General features: G+C 50.1%; 6 non-coding genes across 6 annotated transcripts; 3 read left to right on the top strand and 3 right to left on the bottom strand.

The window, feature by feature from the left end:
- Positions 1–1,262: 1,262 nt before the first annotated feature.
- trnav-uac (transfer RNA valine (anticodon UAC)) lies at positions 1,263–1,335 on the bottom strand. The gene has a single exon. It is a non-coding gene; the product is annotated as a tRNA-Val (tRNA).
- Positions 1,336–9,192: 7,857 nt separating this feature from the next.
- trnav-uac (transfer RNA valine (anticodon UAC)) lies at positions 9,193–9,265 on the bottom strand. The gene has a single exon. It is a non-coding gene; the product is annotated as a tRNA-Val (tRNA).
- Positions 9,266–16,330: 7,065 nt separating this feature from the next.
- Positions 16,331–16,413, top strand: trnal-cag (transfer RNA leucine (anticodon CAG)). The gene has a single exon. It is a non-coding gene; the product is annotated as a tRNA-Leu (tRNA).
- A 263-nt stretch (positions 16,414–16,676) lies between these two features.
- On the top strand, positions 16,677–16,749 carry trnav-uac (transfer RNA valine (anticodon UAC)). Its single transcript has one exon. It is a non-coding gene; the product is annotated as a tRNA-Val (tRNA).
- Positions 16,750–18,322: 1,573 nt separating this feature from the next.
- On the top strand, positions 18,323–18,395 carry trnav-uac (transfer RNA valine (anticodon UAC)). The gene has a single exon. It is a non-coding gene; the product is annotated as a tRNA-Val (tRNA).
- Positions 18,396–21,061: 2,666 nt separating this feature from the next.
- trnak-cuu (transfer RNA lysine (anticodon CUU)) lies at positions 21,062–21,134 on the bottom strand. The gene has a single exon. It is a non-coding gene; the product is annotated as a tRNA-Lys (tRNA).
- Positions 21,135–23,128: the final 1,994 nt, after the last annotated feature.

The following is a 23,128-nucleotide window of genomic DNA, read 5'->3' on the forward strand; positions in this document are numbered from 1 at the left end:
TGTCCTCCTCCCTGGATGCTACCTGATGTGCCGTGCTTATCCAGCACCACTCTCAACTACAACAAAGAAGGGGAGGGTTTATCCAATTAAAAGTAAGACCTTGAGTAGTGTTGTAGAATGGAGCGACCTAGGGGTTCAGGCACATATTCCTTCCAAGTTTTTGTCACATATAAACAGAATGGTTAACAATATGTTTTGCACGTATTGCTCAGTCCTTCATTGCTTTCATTGTATGAGTTGGAATTTGATATTGAGGTTGCATAGGATTTGGGTGAGTGCTCTTCTGGAGTACTGTCTCCAGTTCTGGTCGCATTATTATAGGAAGGATACGAATTAAGCTGGGGAGGGTTCAGAAGAGATATACCAGGATGTTGCCGAGAATGAAGAGTTTCATTTGTAAGGAAAGGCTGGGACTTATTTCCCTGCTCCCCAGGGAACTGGCCCAAACTCTCACACCTCACTCTGTTTCTTACTTACTATCCTGCCATCCAGCCATTCAATGCCAGCCCTGCTGCAGCTATTGATCAACGGCACGGGGTGGGGAGTTAAAAATTACACAACGCCAACAGGTTGATTTGGAAGCACTAGCTGTCGGAGCACTGCTCCTTCAGCGAAGCGACCTGTGAAGGAACAGTGCTTCAAAGAAAGCTGTTGGACTATAACTTGGTGTTGTGCGATTTTTAACTTTGTCCACCCCAAACCCACGCAGACACGGGGAGAATGTGCAAACTCCACACAGTCAGTCGCCTGAGTCGGGAATTGAATCCGGGTTTACTGTGCTAACCACTGTGCCACCGTGCTGCCCACTACTGCCTTTGCCATGGACACTGGGGGAGGGTGTGGGCAGCACACATTCACACTCACTCACGCACAAAGAATTGGATAGAGCTCTCAAGGATAGTGGAATCAAGGGTTATCGAAATAAGGCAGGAACAGGATACTGATGAAAGATGATCACCCAGGATCATATTGAATGGTGATGCAGGCTCGAAGGGGAGAATGGCCTGCTCCTGTACCTATTGTCTATGTCTATACTCTTGACTCCGTTATCTCCCTCTCTTTCTGTTTATGTGTACCTGTCTCTCTTCCCCTGTGTGTGTGAGAGAGAGAGACAGAGAAAGAAGATTCCCTGGGCTGAGGAAGTGGGCTGAAAGTGCGAAGAGAACAGAGTGGAGTGGAGAGGGAGCTCTGGGCTATCTTATCCCACACCACTCCTTGTATTCGACCACCCAATCTGATCCTGACAGGAAAGGTAGGCATAATGTTCCCACCCAGGATCGAACTGGGGACCTTTCGCGGGTAAGGCGAACGTGATAACCACTACACTATGGAAACAACCCTGGGCGGCAGGGGATGCCCATTCCCCTGGGCACCTTGGGCCCGTTTTACGATTCACTGTGAATAAAGACAGCTTCAGTTCCAAGACAGAAGCTGTGTGCAAACTCATCCACCCGAAGTCTCTCTATGTCTCTGTATTTCTCCCTGTTTCTGTAGCTTCCTGTCTGTATGTCTGTCCCCCTGTGTTTCCCTCTCTGTCTCGATTTCAGCCTCCATATCTCTCTTTCTCTGCCTGTGTGTGTATGTGTGTCTCTCTGTGTGTGTTTCACTGTTGGGACGGTGCCGAGAGATCTGTGTGGATGCTGCAGGTTGTGAGTGTTTGCGGTGATTGTGTGAGAGGGAGGTGGGGGCAGGTTGCCCGACAGCAGCAGCAGCAGGAGGAGGATCCTTGGATGAGTTTAGTTCAATCCAAGCAATGGGTTGTAGATATTGTTGGTTTCAATTTCCGATTCATCTCTCCCTCTCCCTCTCTGTATCTCTGGGTCTCCCTCAGGATGAGGAGGGGCCTGGATGAGTTGTGTCCAATCCAAGCTGTGGATTGTAAGTTCTGTTGTTTTTAATTTCTGATTTCCAGCAGCAGTAGGCACTTTTACATTGGAAACAGAAAACGGTGTAGATATAATCTCAGTTCCGGGAGATTGGCTGTGTGCAAACTCATACACCGAGAATCTCTGGCTCTGTATCTCCATCTCACTCTCTCTGACTCCCTGCGTCTCCCCTCCATCTCGATATCTGTCTGTCTTCGTATGTCCCCCACCTCTCACTCTTCACAACATGCACTTCCACTCTGCCTCTGCAACTGCTCCGAGTGAACATCCAGGCTCCTTTCTCTCTGCGGTCTGACGGATTACAGTGAGGCACAAACTCTCTCTGCAGCCGCTGGTTTTGCTGAGAGCTCCATGACCGAGCGCTGCTGCTGCCGCCTTTCCCGACGACAGTGGGGGAAGGTTTGGGCCGTGCTCAGGGAGGCTGCACGTTGTCACACTCACTCACAGACACAAGCGAGAAAGTGTTTTTTTTGGTAAATCGTCCCTGGTTGGAAGAGGGATCGTGTCGATTTTCCGACACAATCGCACACCCGGCATTAATGATGTTTCAAGCAAAAACGAGAATGTCAGGAGTGGGATTCGAACGCACGTCTCTAGTAGAGACTGCGATGTGAACATAGCGACTTAGACCGCTCTGCCATCCTGACGCTTACCGCGCAGACTTCTGCCGCCCTGCATACAGGAAGTCCCAGTCCGGGCAGGATCAGTTCAGAAGGATTGGAAAGAAGTTATTCAGGGTGAGGACCAGTTCAGTCAGGAACTGCAAACTCCCACTTCCTCCAAACTAAAGGAGTTACCATGGGTACCCGCATGGGCCCCAGCTATGCCTGTCTCTTCTTAGGATATGTGGAACAGTCCATCTTCCACAACTACACTGGCACCACCCCACACCTTTTCCTCCGCTACATCGATGACTGGATCGGCGCTGCCTCGTGCTCCCACGAGGAGGTTGAACAGTTCATCAACTTTACCAACACCTTCCATCCCGACCTCAAATTCACCTGGACTGTCTCAGACTCCTCCCTCCCCTTCCTAGACCTTTCCATTTCTATCTCAGGCTACCGACTCAACACAGACATCTGCTATAAACCGACTGACTTCCACAGCTACCTGGACTACACCTCCTCCCACCCTGCCCCATGTAAAAACGCCATCCCATACTCCCAATTTTTCGTCTCCGCCGCATCTGCACCCAGGAGGATCAGTTCCAATACCGTACAGCCCAGATGGCCTCCTTCTTGAAGGACCGAAGATTCCCCCCAGACGTGATCAACGATGCCCTCCACCGCATCTCCTCCACTTCCCGCTCCTCTGCCCTTGAGCCCCGTCCCTCCAACCACCACCAAGACAGAACCACACTGGTTCTCACCTACCACCCACCAACCTCCGTATACAGCGTATCATCCACCGTCATTTCTGCCATCTCCAAATGGACCCCACCACCAGGGATATATTTCCCTCCCCTCCCCTATCAGCGTTCCGCAAAGACCACTCCCTTCGTGACTCCCTCGTCAGGTCCGCACCCCCCACCAATCCAACCTCCACTCCCGGCACCTTCCCCTGCAACCGCAGGAAATGCAAAACTTGCGCCCACACCTCCTCCCTTTCTTCTCTCCAAGGCCCCAACGGATCCTTCCATATCCGCCACAAATTCACCTGTACCTCCACACACATCATCTATTGCATCCGCTGCACCCGATGTGGCCTCCTCTATATTGGGGAGACGGGCCACCTACTTGCGGAACGCTTCAGGGAACACCGCTGGGACGCCCGGACCAACCAACCCAACCACCCCGTGGCTCAACACTTTAACTCTCCTTCCCACTCCACTGAGGACATGCAGGTCCTTGGACTCCTCCATCGCCAGACCATAACAACACGACGGTTGGAGGAATAGCGCCTCATCTTCCGCCTGGGAACCCTCCAACCACAAGGGATGAACTCAGATTTCTCCAGTTTCCTCATTTCCCCTCCTCCCACCTTGTCTCAGTCGGTTCCCTCGAACTCAGCACCGCCCTCCTAACCTGCAATCTTCTTCCTGACCTCTCCGCCCCCACCCCACTCCGGCCTATCACCCTCACCTTGACCTCCTTCCACCTATCACGTCTCCATCGCCCCTCCCCCAAGTCCCTCCTCCCTACCTTTTATCTTAGCCTGCTTGACACACTTTCCTCATTCCTGATGAAGGGCTTGTGCCCGAAATGTCGAATCTCCTGTTCTTTGGATGCTGCCTGACCTGCTGCGCTTTTCCAGCAACACACTTTCAGCCATATCCATCCAAACCTGTTACTGTTTGGAATTCTCTTCCTCAGACACCAGTGCAGGATGGGTAATCCAATGTACCCAAGGACTGAGATTCTGATCCACAGGGGGCTCTATACAAAGGACGGCTTTTTTCCCATTCTCCCTCTCAAGTCATTGCGGAATACAAGAGATTCCAGCTCACACCGATTCTGATTTTGAATTCCAGATGCCTGTACCTACCGGCTAGAGACAAGGAGGATGGCAGAGTTGTGAGTCAGGAACGGCTTCAGTGACCATCACCCACCATGCTGGTAAAGTGGATCTGCCCCTTTGCCCCCAGAAGGGGACAGCATCTTTCAGGGGCTTGTTGGCTGCTGGATGCTGACAGCACCCACGTGCTCTCCCAGCCCCCACCAAAGCCCACACAACCGCCAGCTCTTCCCCTTTGATCTGACAAGAACTGCCAGGGGCACGTGAGAGTGACCATGACCTCAATCATCCTTTGCCAAGGTTACTCCTGCCGCACGCAGATGGTTGGCAAGGACGATGTTTGCTGCCCGTTGGTCGGGTGCCAGTGTTGGTGGCAAGGCTGGCTGGGCCATGAGACTTGCCTTTTGGACTGCCCTATGTTGCTAACCTACTCAAGAGGGCCCTTAATTCAACACTGCACTGGGAGGAATCCCCCACACCCCTTCCTCAGTGTCAGCCCTGGTTCCATATTGTAGTGTTGGGAACAAGTCTTGCTCTATCTAGGCCAAAGGTGGCACAGTGGTTAGTACTCCTGTCTCGTAACACCAGGGACCCAGGTCCGATCACCCCCCAGGCAACTGTGTGGAGTTTGCGTGATCGCCCCGTGCCTGTGTGGGTTTCCTCCCACAGGACAAAGATGGGCCCACCCAGCGATGCACATGCCCCGTGCTGAATTAAGAAAGAACATGCATTTATATCTCTTGTTTTGCCTGTTACATGTTGGACCAAATTCTATTTTCCTTTACCCCCTAATTGGAAACATTACTCTGGAATTCCTGGTTTGATTTTCTAGAGAGTCAGTAAAATGCAGGAATCCTTAGGTGTACAAAGGATTGTAGGGGCTGGATGAGGTTTCAGAGATAGGGAGGGTTTTGGCGCTAGAGGAGGTGGCAGAGATAGGGTGAGATACGTGGCTGGAGGAGTCTCCAGAGATAAGGAGGTATATAGGGGACAGAGCAGGTTTACAGGGATGAGGGGGTTTGTAAGGTCTGGAGGAGGTAACAAGGGTAGGGAGAGGTATAGGGACAGGAGGAGGTAACAGACAGGGAAGGATGTAGGGGATGGAGGAGGTTATAGAGCTAGGGAGGGCTGTAGGGGAACATAGGAGGTTACGGAGATAGGGAGGGTTATCGGGGCTGGAGGAGGCAACTACTCCAAATCCAGCATGCAGGCTAAATCTGAGGATTCCAATCCTGGTGAGGCAGTTATTGGAATCAAAGCTGTATTTGTAAGTCTGGGATTGAAAGCTTGACTCTGTGATGGTGACTGAGAAACAGCCATCAAATTGTGTAAAAACCCATTTGCGCTCAAATTGTCCTTTAGGGAGGGGAGTCTGTCATCTTTTCAGTCTGGGCCCTCATCTCTTACCAGCTAGTTTTCTTCCCAAACTGTCCTACCCCACAGCCAAAGCAGCCAGAAGCGGTCAACTTTGGAAACCGAATGTTCTCGATCTGAGAATGAATGAAGAGCTCAGCGACCTGGGCTGGGGGGATTTCTTCCTGACCCTGGATGACGTGTGCCAGCTGAGGGATCTGAATATTTCCCATCTGTAGGGGAACCGACTGAAGTCCCAGGCAGACACGTTCAAGGCCTTTGTGCAGTGTGTCTCTCAGCTCCCAGCCCTGGTGACCATCCGCATGCTGAGCTGGTTGTTGGATGACATGGACTTCAACTTGTTCAACTCCGTGAAGGAGAGCCACTCCCAGTCTCGCCGTCTGTTCTTGTGGTGGGTGCTCCCATTCACGCCTATCATCCAGGCCGATGAGTAGAAATGGTTTGGGGTGTTGTCATATGGACGATGCACCATTTCAAGAGGCTGCTTCTCCTCCGTCCCCTCACCAACATTCCCCCAACCCTAACCATGGCTAAAGAAACTTGAAGCAGAGATTTTGCCCTGGGATGGGGATAAAGGTGAGTTTGAGAAGATTTGTAGCTCAGTTTGAGGTTCTGTTTGTTCTCTGAGCTGGAAGGTTCGTTTTCAGATGTTTCATCACCATACTAGGTAACATCTAGTTCCCTACTCAAACCCCTTGGCATCATGGAAGCCCACAAACCCACCAACACACTGAAACAGCGGCTCATGAACTTGAAACACATGATGCAGACAACAAACAAAAATAATGTCATTTACAAAATACCTTGCAAGAACTGTAGCAAACACTACATTGGACAAACAGGCAGACAACTCGCTACCAGGATACATGAACTAGCCACAAAAAGACGTGACCCACTCTCACTAGTATCCTTATATACAGATGAGGAATGATGCCTCTTCGACTGGGACAACACATCCGTCCTAGGACAAGTCAAACAAGACATGAATGAGACTTCCTTCCAACCAAAACTCTATCAACAAACACAAAATCGACTTAGATCCCATTTACCACCCTCGAGAAAAAGAACAGGAAATGTCATCACCATAGGAAATGACATCACCTACCCACGGAAATCCAAACATATAAGTAGAAAGTGGGCTACACCACAGTGCTTCATCTGGAGGCTCACTGAAGATATTATCGAGTATGATGATGAAACGTCTGAAAACGAACCTTCCAGCTCAGCGAGCAAACCTACACCCCTGAGGAGAAAGGGTATAGGCAACTACTGGTTGGATGAAAGATTAGCTGTGATTTTACACGAATGGAGGGGCCGCCTCAAAAATGGACTCCCACTGTTCTTATATTTATAATGGCTTTAAAATGATATCACAGGGTGGGATCTACTTTTCAATTGATACTGTAATGGAAGATGTGTGATCTCCATCACAATATCATTTGTTTTAAACTTTGGAGTTTAAAGTAATTGCATTTGGGTCTTTGCCTATTCTTGTGAAAGCTTAGATAATTAATTAAGTCATGACTTTAAACCTGTACGTGCCTCATGTAGTGTCCATGGAAGTTTGTTTATATTTATTTGGGGTGAAACAATAGGAAAAAGAAAACATTGAAAGGCATTACCTTGCTTCTGTGTTTAGAATAACCATGGATTGATTTCAACATAGAAAAGCCAAGAGCTTGGGAAGCTTTTGGGCACTTTAACGGGAATCTGACTGAAGTCAGATGGAAGTGTGGCCTCTCCTGGACAAAGGGGATTATTCAGAACAGTTGAGGACATATCCATTATTCAAAGCTGAGAAAGTCTAAGCTCTCAGTCATGTAAGTGGGAGATGTAAAAGAACTCGCAGCTCGACAGACCTGAACTGAGAGAAAATAATTAAGTTGAACCTACTAATTTGATGGGGAAGGGAATTTTATCGGATTTTTGTAATGTTTGGGATGTGATTTTGTTTAGTCATTTGTGTTGTCTTAGTTTTTTTTTCTTTTGTCCTGGTTTATTTTGTTAATAAACCTTTACCATAAAACGCAAATCTACAGCTTATTGAGACATACGTTTCAATGAAAGACTGCCACGTTAAATTAAAAAAGAAACAAGATATGACCTATCAAGCATTTTAATACAACAAGCAAGGAGAAAGTGAGAACTGCAGATGCTAGAAATCAGAGGTGATGAAGGGCTTATGCCCGAAAGGTCAATTGACCTCCTCCCTGGATGCTACCTGGTGTGCTGTGCTTATCCAGCACCACTCTCAACTACAACAAAGAAGGGTAGGGTTTATCCAATTAAAAGTACGACCTTGAGTAGTGTTGTAGAATGGAGCGACCTAGGGGTTCAGGCACATAATCCTTCCAAGTTTTTGTCACATATAAACAGAATGGTTAACAATATGTTTTGCACCTATTGCTCAGTCCTTCATTGCTTTCATTGTATGAGTTGGAATTTGATACTGAGGTTGCATAGGATATGGGTGAGTGCTCTTCTGGAGTACTGTCTCCAGTTCTGGTCGCATTATTATCGGAAGGATACGAATTAAGCTGGGGAGGGTTCAGAAGAGATATACCAGGATGTTGCCGGGAATGAATAGTTTCATTTGTAAGGAAAGGCTGGGACTTATTTCCCTGCTCCCCAGGGAACTGGCCCAAACTCTCACACCTCACTCTGTTTCTTACTTACTATCCTGCCATCCAGCCATTCAATGCCAGCCCTGCTGCAGCTATTCATCAACGGCACGGGGTGGGGAGTTAAAAATTACACAATGCCAACAGGTTGATTTGGAAGCACTAGCTGTCGGAGCACTGCTCCTTCAGTGAAGCGACCTGTGAAGGAACGGTGCTCCAGAGAAAGCTGTTGGACTATAACTTGGTGTTGTGTGATTTTTAACTTTGTCCACCCCAAACCCACGCAGACACGGGGAGAATGTGCAAACTCCACACAGTCAGTCGCCTGAGTCGGGAAGTGAATTTGGGTCTACTGGCACGGTAAGACAGCAGTGCTAATCACTGTGCCACCGTCCTGCCCACTACTGCTTTTGCCATGGACACTGGGGGAAGGTGTGTGCAGCACACATTCACACTCACTCACACACAAAGAATTGGATAGAGCTCTCAAGGATAGTGGAATCAAGGGTTATCGAAATAAGGCAGGAACAGGATACTGATGTAAGATGATCACCCATGATCATATTGAATGGTGATGCAGGCTCGAAGGGGAGAGTGGCCTGCTCCTGTACCTATTGTCTATGTCTATACTCTTGACTCCGTTATCTCCCTCTCTTTCTGTTTATGTGTACCTGTCTCTCTTCCCCTGTGTGTGTGAGAGAGAGAGACAGAGAAAGAAGATTCCCTGGGCTGAGGAAGTGGGCTGAAAGTGCGAAGAGAACAGAGTGGAGTGGAGAGGGAGCTCTGGGCTATCTTATCCCACACCACTCCTTGTATTCGACCACCCAATCCGATCCTGACAGGAAAGGGAGGCATAATGTTCCCACCCAGAATCGAACTGGGGACCTTCCGCGTGTAAGGCGAACGTGATAACCACTACACTATGGAAACAACCCTGGGCGGCAGGGGATGTCCATTCCCCTGGGCCCCTTGGGCCCGTTTTACGATTCACTGTGAATAAAGACAGCTTCAGTTCCAAGACAGAAGCTGTGTGCAAACTCATCCACCCGAAGTCTCTCTATGTCTCTGTATTTCTCCCTGTTTCTGTAGCTTCCTGTCTGTATGTCTGTCCCCCTGTGTTTCCCTCTCTGTCTCGATTTCAGCCTCCATATCTCTCTTTCTTTCTCCGTCTGTGTGTGTGTGCGTGTGTGTATGTGTGTCTCTGTATGTGTGTTTCACTGTTGGGACGGTGCCGAGAGATCTGTGTGGATGCTGCAGGTTGTGAGTGTTTGCGGTGATTGTGTGAGAGGGAGGTGGGGGCAGGTTGCCCGACAGCAGCAGCAGCAGGAGGAGGAACCTTGGATGAGTTTGGTCCAATCCAAGCAATGGGTTGTAGATATTGTTGGTTTCAATTTCCGATTCATCTCTCCCTCTCCCTCTCTGTATCTCTGGGTCTCCCTCAGGATGAGGAGGGGCCTGGATGAGTTGTGTCCAATCCAAGCTGTGGATTGTAAGTTCTGTTGTTTTTAATTTCTGATTTCCAGCAGCAGTAGGCACTTTTACATTGGAAACAGAAAACGTCGTAGATATAATCTCAGTTCCGGGAGATTGGCTGTGTGCAAACTCATACACTGAGACTCTCTGGCTCTGTATCTCCATCTCACTCTCTCTGACTCCCTGCGTCTCCCTCTCCATCTCGATTTCTGTCTGTCTTCGTATGTCCCCCACCTCTCTCACTCTTCACAACATGCACTTCCACTCTGCCTCTGTCACTGATCCGAGTGAACATCCAGGCTCCTTTCTCTCTGTAGTCTGACGGAATACAGTGAGGCACAAACTCTCTCTGCTGGTTTTGCTGAGAGCTCCATGACCGAGCGCTGCTGCTGCCGCCTTTCCCGCCGACAGTGGGGGAAGGTTTGGGCCGTGCTCAGGGAGGCTGCACGTTGTCACACTCACTCACAGACACAAGCAAGAAAGTGTGTTTTTTTTTTGTAAATCGTCCCTGGTCGGAAGAGGGATCGTGTCGATTTTCCGACACAATCGCACACCCGTCATTAATGATGTTTCAAGCAAAAACGAGGATGTCAGGAGAGAGATCCGAAACCATGCGTCTAGTGGAGACTGCGACCTGAACGCAGCGCCTTAGACCGCGCGGCCATCCTGAAGATTACACAGTTACCTGTGGCCGCCCTGCTCCCAGGAAGTCCCAGTCCGTGCAGGATCAGTTCAGGAGGATAGGAAAGAGTAGTTATTCAGGGTGAGGACCAGTTCAGTCTGGAACTCCAAACTCCCACTTCCTCCAAACTAAAGGAGTTGCCATGGGTACCCGCATGGGCCCCAGCTATGCCGGTCTCTTTGTAGGATATGTGGAAAAGTCCATCTTCCGCAACTACACTGGCACCACACCCCACCTTTTCCTCGGCTACATCGATGACTGTATCGGCGCTGCCTCGTGCTCCCACGAGGAGGTTGAACAGTTCATCCACTTTACCAACACCTTCCATCCCGACCTCAAATTCACCTGGACTGTCTCAGACTCCTCCCTCCGCTTCCTAGAACTTTCCATTTCTATCTCGGGCTACCGACTCAACACAGACATCTACTATAAACTGACTGACTCCCACAGCTACCTGGACTACACCTCCTCCCACCCTGCCCCATGTAAAAACGCCATCCCATACTCCTAATTCCTTCGTCTCTGCCGCATCTACACCCAGGAGGACCAGTTCCAATACCGTACAGCCCAGATGGCCTCCTTCTTCAAGGACCACAGATTCCCCCCAGACATGATCGACGATGTCCTCTACCACATGTCCTCCACTTCCCGCTCCTCCGCTCTTGAGCCCCGTCCCACCAACCGCCACCAAGACAGAACCCCACTGGTTCTCACCTACCACCCCACCAACCTCCGTATACAGCATATCATCCGCCGTCATTTCCGCCACCTCCAAACGGACCCCACCACCAGGGATATATTTCCCTCCCCTCCCCTAGCAGCGTTCTGCAAAGACCACTCCCTGCGTGACTCCCTCGTCGGGTCCACACCCCCCACCAACCCCGGCACCTTCCCCTGCAACCGCAGGAAATGCAAAACTTGCACCCACACCTCCTCCCTTACTTCTCTCCAAGGCCCCAAGGGATCCTTTCATATCCGTCACAAATTCACCTGTAGCTCCACACACATCATCTATTGCATCCGCTGCACCCGATGTGGCCTCCTCTATATTGGAGAGACAGGCCGCCTACTTGCGGAACGCTTCAGGGAACACCTCTGGGACGCCCGGACCAACCAACCCAACCACCCCGTGGCTCAACACTTTAACTCTCCCTCCCACTCCACCGAGGACATGCAGGTCCTTGGACTCCTCCATCGCCAGAACATAACAACACGACGGTTGGAGGAAGAGTGCCTCATCTTCCGCCTAGGAACCCTCCAACCACAAGGGATGAACTCAGATTTCTCCAGTTTCCTCATTTCCCCTCCCCCCACCTTGTCTCAGTCGATTCCCTTGAACTCAGCACCACATTCCTAACCTGCAATCCTCTTCCTGACCTCTCCGCCCCCACCCCACTCCGGCCTATCACCCTCACCTTGACCTCCTTCCACCTATCACATCTCCATCGCCCCTCCCCCAAGTCCCTCCTCCCTACCTTTTATCTTAGCCTGCTGGACACACTTTCCTCATTCCTGATGAAGGGCTTGTGCCCGAAATGTCGAATCTCCTGTTCCTTGGATGCTGCCTGACCTGCTGTGCTTTAACCAGCAACATATTTTCAGCTCTGATCTCCAGCATCTGCAGACCTCACTTTTTACACAAGGTCACACCCCAGTCTTCCATGAATTCAAAACACAACCCTCACTGTTAGGACTGGGAGTTTAAACCACGCCTCCAGGGGAAACTGCGACCTGAATGCAGCGCCTTAGACCGCTCGGTCATTCAGACCAATACTAGCCACTGGCTCCACAATGCTCACTGGAAGTCTCAGTCCAGGCACTATCAGCCCACACATATCTAGCAAACGTTCTCACGCGCACATACATTTTAAAATCTGTTGCTTTGTCAGGCAAGGGAGAGGGGGCACAAATATTATCAAATAATTAATTCCATCTCCGCCCAACTGTGGTCCTTCACAATCCGGTCTGGTCCATCAAATGCGGTTGAATAATTTTGCACGAGTTTTGTAGGTTATATCCCCTTCAGCATGGAGGTGGGGGTGGGGGTTTGTCGGCGAGGAGGTGAAGCACTGCGGCAGATGGATGGAGAGCAGTGTTGGGGTGATGACACAGCTCTGCTTCACACTGGGCTGAACAGGGAATGGGTCGGTGCTGGAGCTTTCTCACTCACTCAGCGCTGCCTTGACACACCTCCCACTGGCTTATTTGGCAGTACAGAACAGACCTATAAAGGTATCACCCTTAGAGGTATTCATGCTTTTAAAATGAGAGAGCGCCACACCCTCCTTCCGACAGACAGACAGACACACACACACAGACACCAAGAGAGTTTCTCACTCACTCAGCGCTGCCTTTTGACACCACCCACTGGCTCACGTTGCTGCACACTCCCATTTATCCAACCCTTCAGCGAGAATCCCTGCCCACCGCAAGCACAGACTAAATGGGCGAAATGATCTCTTCAATGAATATAAGGAGCTCCCCTCCCAATGGGGAGTGCAAAGACCTCATTTGGAGGAGGGTCGGGATCAATGAGTTGAATCTGCCAGCAGCACTCCCTGCTTGAACTGGAGATTTCCGACATCAGCCAGATTTCTTTTTAATCCCGAAGTGATCGCTGGGGAAATCACTGGGAACGACTTCACGACAGCAACTGATGAGGTAACACCCAGCATCATCTCTGGCTGGCTCAGTTGGTGACAATGTGAGAGCCTGGATCTCAGGGATGTGGCTCCAAGGCCCATGATGGGTGGCTGATGCCTTTGGAAACACGCTCCTTCTTTCTCACAGCTCTCTGACCCACTCTGCAATCTCCCCTGACCTCTCACTGACCCTGCCACACATTTTCGGCTGGAAGGAAGCAGCTCTCAGCTTCTGATGGGTGACGTATGAGTTTCCCAAGGGAGGCAAAAGATACAAATTGAGGTATAATGCTCCCACCCAGAGTAAAACCGAGGACCTTTCACGTGTGAGGTGAAACTGATAACCACTACGCCAAGGGAGCAGCAATGAAGTCGAGACTTTGTACATGACACAAGGGGCAGCTCTGCAATTTACAGTGAATAGATAGAACCTCAGCTCTGGGACATTGTCTGTGTGCAGACTCATATACTGAGAGTCTCTCTGTGTCTTTCTATCTCTCTCCCCATCTCTCTGTATCTCCCTCTCTCTATCTGTTTCTATCATTGTGTGTCCCTCTCTGTCTAGATTCCTGTCTCCGTTATCTCCCTTTTTCTCTTTGTTTGTCCCTCTGTGTGTGAATGTGTCTGTGTGCCTGTCTCTCTCCATCAATCTGTCTGTGTGTCTCTGTGTGTGAACTTGACCGGTGTCACAGTGTAAATGCAGCAGGTTGTGAGTGTTTGCAGTGTGTGTGTGTGTGGGAGGGTGGTGATTGCAGGTTCCCCCGACAGCAGCAGCAGCAGGAGGAGAAGCCTGGATGCGTTTTGTCAAATCCATCTGTGGGTTGTAAATAATGTTATTTTAAATTTCCGATTCCCAGCAGCAGTAGCACTTTTACATACGAAACAGAAAACATCATAGATAGTGAATTGATATAATCTCAGCTCCAGGATATTGGCAGTGTGCAGACTCATACACTGTCAGTCTCTGTATCTGTATCACTCTCTCTGTATCTCTGTCTCCATGTGTCTCCCTCTACATCTCGATTTCTGTATCTGTATCTCATCTCTCTCAATCTCTCTCCGTGTGTGTTTGTGTGTGTGTGTGTGTGCGCGCGCGAGAGAGAGACCTTGGCCGATGTGATGGTGGGAATTCTGCAGGTTGTGAGTGTTTGCAGTGAGTGTGTGAGAGGGCGGTGCAGATTCGCCGGACAGCAGAATCAGGAGGAGGAGGAGCCTGCATGAGTTTTGCCCAATCCAAGCTGTGGTCAGGTCATTCAGATCATTATTGTCTGGACGCTCGAATCCTGCCTCCTGTTCCTATTAACGCACTTTCTTGCATATTAACAAGGGTGTATGAAGATCAACAATGAGACCAATGCAAAATCCTATTGTCTACCTCCTTTCCTATTAACATAAGATTCTGAATAGTACAGTAACAGGCTCCTGTAAAAATAAATCTCGATATCTGTCACAGGAAAGTGGACTCAGTAGTTATTGTTAGGTTGAGAAATACCTGTATCACCAAGATAATAGCAATCAACAATACGATGTCAGCCAGACCCGAATAAGATATAAAGATACTGCTTGTATACAGTGTTCAGAGATTCATCACGGGGTGCCTAAACAAGGTGGCTGCGGGACTCCTGATGGTGTCACTCCTAAGCTGTCACCGGCTGTTCAGTAATAAAGTGCTGACCTTTGAACTGAAACTTGTGCCACCTCGAGTTAAGAGCCAACATTTCATAATGATTTTCGAAAATTAAGTGCAGCGTTACACAAACGATGAGGGGACAACATTGGGCCCCTGTGCGGGACCTGGGATCCGGAATCCTGTGAGCAGCTCCTTTGTTTCATCGGCAGGTCAGCAATGTTCCAGACACCCATCATCCCCATTCTTGACAACAATCACTCTCACTCTGCCTCTGTCACTGATCTGAGTCAAGGAGAGGCTCGCTTCTCCCTGCAGTCTGATGGAGTGCAGCGACACACACACAATCTCTCTCTGCAATTGCTCGTTTTAGTGAGAGCTCCATTACCGAGTGCTGCTGACCTTACCATCGACACTAGGGGAGGGTGTGGACCGGACACACCGAGGCTGCACACAGTCACACTCACTCACAGACACAAACGTTAAAGGGTGGTTTTGCAAATTGTCCCTGGAGCAGCGGGGGAGGGAGAGTGTCACTTTTATCACAAGATCACACGCTAGTCACTGATAACTTTTAAAACAAACGCTTTCCAGTCAAGAGTGACAATTCCAGCTCATGCCGCCAGGGGAGACTGCGAACTGAGACCATCCTGACCCAAGTTATCCAGGTACCGGCTCCACTATGTTCCCAGGAATCTCAGTCCAGGCGCATCAGTCCACACAAATGTCTGTCAAACTCACTCTCTCTCACACTCACACACACTCTCATTTTGCAACCTGTTGCTTTGTTAGGGCAAGGTGTGCAAAAATATTCTAAAAAAATTAATTCCTTCCCCCCCCCCACCCTCCGGCCATTGTCTTTAACAATCCCGTCTGGCCGATCAAACGAGGTTGAATAATTTCACACTAGTTTTGTAGGTTAGCTCCCCTCTCTCCAGCGGGGGGTTTGTAGGCGATGAGGTGAAGCACTGTGGGGGATAAATGGAGAACAGTGTTGGGGTGATGACACAGCTCTGCTTCACACTGGGCTGAACAGGGAATGGGTCGGTGCTGAAGCTTTGTCACTTACACAGAGCTGGCTCGACACACCTCCCACTGGACCATGTTGCTGCCCATTCCCATTTGATCCAACCGCCTCAGCGAGAACCGCACCTGCTGTGCCAGCACAGACTATATGGGCAGATTAGTCTCCTCTATGAATGCAAACAGGCCCTTTCGCCCAACAAGTCCACACCGACCCTCCGAAGAGCAATCCATCCAGACCCATTCCCCTGGATTTACCCCTTCACCTAATGCATGGCCAATTCACCAAAGTGTGGGAGGAAACGCACGCAGACATGGGCAGAATGTACAGGATAGCATGCGTCATGATGGCCGAGCGGTCGCAGGTCGCAGTGTCCCCTGGCGGTGAGTGCTCGAATTGCCACTCCTGACTGGGAGGCTTTTGTTTTAAAAGTCTTGTCTGACAACACAATCGGTTGAAAATGTTTGTGTGTGAGCGAGTTTGATAGATGTGCACGAGAACTAATACCGCCCGGACTGGGACTGGCTGTGAGGGTGGCGGCGTGACCGTCAGGATGGCCGAGCGGTCTAAGGCGCTGCGTTCAGGTCACAGTCTCCACTGGAGGCGTGGGTTCGAATCCCACTCCTGACATATTCATTCTTGCTTGAAACATCATTAACGCCGGATGTGCGATTATGTCGCAAATTCGACACAAAGAGGGAAACACAGGGGGACAGACATACAGACAGGGAACTGCAGAAAGAGAGGGAGAGATACAGAGACACAGACAGACTTCGGGTGGATGCGTTTGGACACAGCTTCTGTCTTGGAACTGAAGCTGTCTTTGTCCACAGTGACTCGCAAGACACGCCCAAGGTGGATAGGGGAATGGACAAGAGCAGCCTGGCAGGGTGGCTCCCATAGTGTAGTGGTTATCACGTTTGCCTTACATGCGAAAGGTCCCCAGTTCAATCCTGGGTGGGAGAATTATGGCTCCCTTTTCTGTGAGGTTAAGATTGAGTGGTCGAATGCAAGGAGTGGTGTGGGAAAAGATCGCCCAGGGCTCCCTCCCCACTCCACTCTGTTCTCTTCACACTTTCAGCCCACTTCTTCAGCCCAGGGAAACTTCTTTCGCTCTCTTTCTCTCTCTCTCTCTCACACACACACACACACACACAGAGGAAGAGAGACAGGTGCACATCCGCAGAAAGTCAAACAGAGAGAGAGGGTAACGGAGACAAGAATCCAGACATAGACAATAGGTGCAGGAGTGGGCCATTCTGCCCTTCGAGCCTGCACCACCATTCAATATGATCATAGCTGATCATCCTTAATCAGTGTCATGTTCCTGCCTTATCTCCATAACCCTTCATTCCACTATCCTTGAGAGATATTTCCAATTCTTTCTTAAATGAATCGAGAGCTTGGGTCTCCACTGCCCTCTGGGGCAGAGCATTCCACACAGCCACCACTCTCTGGGTAAAGAAGCTTCTCTTCATCTCTTTTGGACACTCTCCCTATCATTAATTTCTCTGAGCGAATCAAGACCTCCAATTCTCCCTGCAGTCTAATGGAGTGCAAACTTCAACGGCACACCACACCAGGTGAAAGTCCAGAAGTACAGAACAAGCTTATGAAGGTGTTACACTCAGAGGCGTTCATGACATTAAAATGAGACAGCCCCCCAACTCCCGACAGACAGAGACACACACAGTCATAGACACAGACACAGACACGAACGGGGTTTCTCGCCCACTCAGCACCACCAGTTGTCAGCTCCCAATGACTCACGTTGCTGTCCATTCCCATTTATCCGACCCTTCAGCGAGAATCCCTCCCCACCGCTCGTCCATGCTGACCCACACAAAGTGGGGTCTTCTCCACAATGCTCACATGAGGTCTTAGTCCAGGCCTTGTCAGTCCACGTCCGTATCCTTCGAACTCTCCCACGCAGACACATTTTACAACCTGTTGCTTTATCAGACAAGGGTGTGGGGCGGGCACAAATATTCTCAAACAATTAATTCTCCCCACCCCCACTGTGGAGCTTCACAAACCCGTCTGGTCCATCGAATGAGGTTGATTACTTTCGCGGTTGTTTTGTCAGTTACCTCCCCTCCAGCGGGGGGTCTGTCGGTGATGAGGTGAAGCACTGCGGGAGGTGGATGAAGAGCAGTGTTAGGGTGATGACACAGCTCTGCTTCACACTGGCCTGAACAGGGAGTGGGTCGGTGCTGGAGCTTTCTCACTCACTCAGCGCTACCTTGACACACCTCCCACTGGCACATCTTGCTGTCCATTCCCATTCCATCCAACTACCGCTGTGAGAACCCCTCATCACCAACCCCCACGCCTGTACGGACAATATGGGCCGAAGGATCAGACATACAGGCACGAAGCTACAGAAAGAGAGGGAGAGATGCGGAGACATAGACAGACTTCGGGAGGATGAGTTTGCACACAGCTTCTGTCTTGGAACTGACGATGTGTTTGTTCACAGTGAATCGCTAAACGCGCCCAAGGTGGACAGGGGAATGGACAACGGCTGCGACCCAGGGTTGTTTCCATAGTGTAGTGGCTATCACGTTCGCCTTACACGCGAAAGGTCCCCAGTTCGATCCTGCGTGGGAACATTATGCCTCCCTTTCCTGTGAGGATCAGTTTGGGTGGTCAATTACAAAGAGTGGTGTGGAATAAGATAGCCCAGGGCTCCCTCTCCACTCCACACTGTTCTCTTCACACTTTCAGCCCACTTCAAGAGCCGAGGAAAACTTCTTTCACTGTCTCTCTCTCTCGTACACACACAGAGGAAGAGAGACAGGCACACATACAGTCAAACAGAGAGGGAGATAACGGAGACAAGAATCTCGACAGAGACAATCGGTGCAGGAGTGGGCCATTCTGCCCTTCGAGCTTGCACCACCATTCAATATGATCATGGCTGATCATCCTTAATCAGCGTCCTGTTCCTGCCTGATCTCCATAACCCTTGATTTCACTATCCTTGAGAGCTCTATCCAAATCTTTCTTAAATGAATCGAGAGACTGGGCCTCCACTGCCCTCTGGGGCAGAGCATTCCACACAGCCACCACTCTCTGGGTGAAGAAGTTTCTCCTCATCTCTGTCCTAAATGGTCTACCCCGTATTTTTAAGCTGTGTCCTCTGGTTCGGCACTCACCCATTAGCAGAATCATGTTTCCTGCCTCCAGTGTCCAATCCTTTAATAATCTTATATGTCTCATTCAGATTCCCTCTGTCTTCTGAACTCAAGGGTATACAAGCCCAGTTGCTCCAGTCTTTCAGCGTAAGGTAGCCCCGCCATTCCAGGAACTGACCTCATGAACCTACGCTGCACTCCCTCAATAGCCAGAATGTCTTTCCTCAAATTTGGAGACCAGAACTGCACACAATACTCCAGGTGTGGTCTCACCGGGGCCCTGGACAGAGAGGGAAAAAGAGGAATATAAAGATACAGAGAGAGATGGCGATACAGAGAGCGGGGGAAGCTGCAGAGAGATAGGGAGGGAGAAAGAGATATAAGCACTGAGAGACTCTCGGTGTATCAGTCAGCACGCAGCCAATGTCCCGGGGCTGAGATGACATCTGTTCACTGTGAAGTGCAGAGCTGCGCCCCCAGGCCGGAAGTGACATGAACAAAGCCTTAAAACGTAACGTAGTTCCCGTAATATAGTGGTTATCATGTTTGCCTCATGCGCGTAAGGTCCCCAGTTTGATCCTGGGCGGGAACACGATACTTGGTTTTTCCCTTGGCTCAGGAAACTGGTCAAAACTTTCATAACCCGCCATCAGAAGCGGACAGCTGATTCCTGAGAGCAGGATATGTGAGGCAGGGTCAGTGAGAGGTCAGGGGAGATCGCAGAGTGGGTTCAAGAGCTGATGGAAATAAGGTGCGTGTTTCAAAAGTCTTCAGCCACCCATCATGGGCCTTGGAGCCACATCCCTGAGATCCAGGCTCTACCACATTATCACCAACTGAGCCAGCCAGAGATGATGCTGGGTGCTTGCTCATGAGTTGCTGTAGTGAGGTAGGTCCCTGTGATTGCCCCAGCGATCATTCCAGATTTTTGTTTTAAATCGCGCTAATGTTGGAAATCTCCAGTTCAATCCGAGAGTGTTGGAAATGCTGAAATTGAATCAACTCATTGAATCCGATCCTCCTGCAGTTGAGGTGATTGCACTCGCCAAATGGAGGGGAGCTCGTTCTAGTATTCATAGAGTTGATCGTTCTGCCCATTTACTCCGGGCTGGCGTAGGGTGGGGGTGGGACGGAGTTCTCGCTGAGGGGATTGGATGGATTGGGAATGGACAGCAATATGAACCAGTGGGAGGTGGTGTCAAGGTATCGCGGAGTGAGTGAGAAACCTCCAGCAGCGACCTACTCCCTGTTCAGGCCAGTGTGAAGCAGAGCTGTGTCATCACCCCAACACTGTTCTCCATCCTTCTCCCGCAGTGCTTCACCTCATCACTGACAAATCCCCCGCTGGAGGGGAAGTAACTGAGAAAACAACCGCGAAAGTAATTAACCTCATTCGATGGACCAGACGGGATTGTGAAGCTGGATCATGGTGCTGGAAGAGCACAGCAGTTCAGGCAGCATCCAACGAGCAGTGAAATCGACGTTTCGGGCAAAAGCCCTTCATCAGGAATAAAGGCAGTGAGCCTGAAGCGTGGAGAGCTCCACAGTGGGGGGGGGGGGGGGGGGGGTGGGGAGAATTAATTGTTTGAGAATATTTGTGGCTGCCACACACCCTTGTCTGATAAAGCAACAGGTTGTAAAATGTGTCTGCGTGAGAGAGTTGGAAGGATACGGACGTGGACTGACAAGGCCTGGACTAAGACCTCATGTGAGCATTGTGGAGAAGACCCCCCTTTTGTGTGGGTCAGCATGGGCGAGCGGTGGGGAGGGATTCTCGCTGAAGGGTCGGATAAATGGGAATGGACAGCAACGTGAACCATTGGGATCTGTCAAAAGGTGGCGCTGAATGAACGAGAAACCCCATTTGTGTCTGCGTCTGTGTCTATGACTGTGTGTGTCTCTGTCTGTCGGAAGTTGGGGGGCTGTCTCATTTTAAAGTCAGGCATGCCTCGAAGTGTAACTCCTTCAAAAGCTTGTTCTGCACTTCCAAATAAGCCAGTTGGAGTTTCACCTGGTGTGGGGTGCCGTTGAAATTTGAAGGCCTTGATTCGCTCCGAGAAGTTGATGATAGGCAGAGTGTCCAGGAGGATGCGAGCAGCATTTCAGAAGCTGAATGGCTTGCTAAGCGTCAAATAAAGATCCGCCCAACGTGGGGCTCGAACCCACGACCCTGAGATTAAGAGCCTCATGCTCTACCGACTGAGCTAGCCGAGCTCCACCCCAGCGTCCTCGATCTGTCCAATCCATTTTTGTTGTTACTTTGTTTCCTCTATTTGTACCACTAAATTTGTTTTCTGTTTCCAATGTCAAGGTGCTGCTGTTGGAATCGTAAACTAAAACAGGCCGGATTGGACACAACTCATTCAGGCTCCTCCTCCTGACGGGGGAACCTGCAGCAACTCCCTCCCACACCCTCACTGCAGCAGCACCTTTACATTTGAAACGAAAACAGACATTCGCGGAAATGGTGGAAGAAAATTGAACCCAGCAAGGGATAAGGCAGTAAGAGCGTCCCATGCAGGGCTCAGCCGGTAGAGGATGAGACCCTTTCTTGACAGGTCTCGATAGGTTGCCCGAGGCGTTTCTTTTTAAAAGCACTCAAGACATCCCACCTCTTTCTTCGCCACGATCATTTCCACTCTGCGTCTGTCACTGATCTGAGTCATTGTCGAGGCTCGTTATTCCTTGCAGTCTGATGGAGTATAATGCCGCGCAGACTCTCTGCAACCGCTCCTTTTACTCAGAGCTCGATTTCCGAGTACCGCTGTCTTTCCCACGGACACTTGGTGAGGGTGTGGCCCGCACACACTCACAGACACTAACATTAAAGCGTGGATTTTGTAAATTATCCTGGAGCAGCGGGAACTCAAATCCGGGCAGGGAGACGGATAGTGTCAATTTGATTACAAGGTCACATTCCAGTGATTCATGAATTTTTAAACAAAACCCTCACTGTCAGGAGTGGGATTCCAGCTCACGCCTCCAGGGGATCTTGATGCATACAAACCCGCTCCTGGCCCCGCCATGCTCACAGGAAGTCTCAGTCCAGACAGTATCAGTTCACAAGCATATCTATCAAACATTCAACACACACAAACATTCACAACTTGTTGGGCACAAAACATCTCAAACAAGTCATCTCCCCTCCCCCAAGTGCGGACCTTAACAATCCCGTCTGCTCCATCAAATGAGGTTTATAACCAGGGCTGATAATCCTATTCAGGAAGGTTATTGCAGTGAGTGTGTGGGAGGGAGGTTACTGCAGGTTCCCCGCTCAGGGGGAGGAGCCTGAATTAGTTTTGTCCAATCCAAGCTGTTTCAATTTTCCGATACCCAGCAGCAACACTTTTACATTTAAAACCAAAAAAAATGTTAGTGGCAATAAAAGAGGAAACGAAGAGGAATTAGCCAGTAGAGGCACTCGGTTCTGTCGCCTGGGTAGCTCAGTTGGCACCGTCTGAGACTCTTAATCTCAGGGTCGTGGGCTCGAGACCCTCAACGGGCGATGCGCCCTGTTTTAGAAACACAATACCTCACATCCGTTTGGCACTCTCCCTGATCATGAACTGCTCTGAGTGAATTAAGGGCTTCACTTCTCCCTGCGGTCTCATGGAGCGCAAACTTCAACGTCACACCACGCCAGGTGAAAGCCCCACGGCTTTATTTGGAGGTACAGAGCAAGGTTATGAAGGTGTCACCCTTAGACGTGTTCATGCTTTTAAAATGAGAGAGCGCCACACCCTCCTTCCAACAGACAGACAGACACCAAGGAAGTTTCTCACTCACTCAGCGCTGCCTTTTGACACCTACCTCTGGCTCACGTTGCTGCCCACTCCCATTTATCCAACCCTTCAGCGAGAATCCCTCCCCACCGCAAGCACAGACTAAATGGACGGAATGATCTCCTCAATGAATATAAGGAGCTCCCCTCCCAATGGACAGTGCACAGACCTCATTTGGAGGAGGTCGGGATCAATGAGTTGAATCTATTACGGCATTGTCAGCACTCCCTGCTTGAACTGGAGATTTCCGACATCAGCCAGATTTCTTTTTAATCCGGAAGTGATCGCTGGGGAAATCACTGGGAACGACCTCACTACAGCAACTGATGAGGTAACACCGAGCATCATCTCTGGCTGCCTCAGTTGGTGACAATGTGAGAGCCTGGATCCCAGGGATGTGGCTCCAAGGCCCATGTTGGGTGACTG

This window comes from Hemiscyllium ocellatum, unplaced genomic scaffold, assembly GCF_020745735.1.
Source record: "Hemiscyllium ocellatum isolate sHemOce1 unplaced genomic scaffold, sHemOce1.pat.X.cur. scaffold_898_pat_ctg1, whole genome shotgun sequence".
NCBI classification, from domain to species: domain Eukaryota; kingdom Metazoa; phylum Chordata; class Chondrichthyes; order Orectolobiformes; family Hemiscylliidae; genus Hemiscyllium; species Hemiscyllium ocellatum.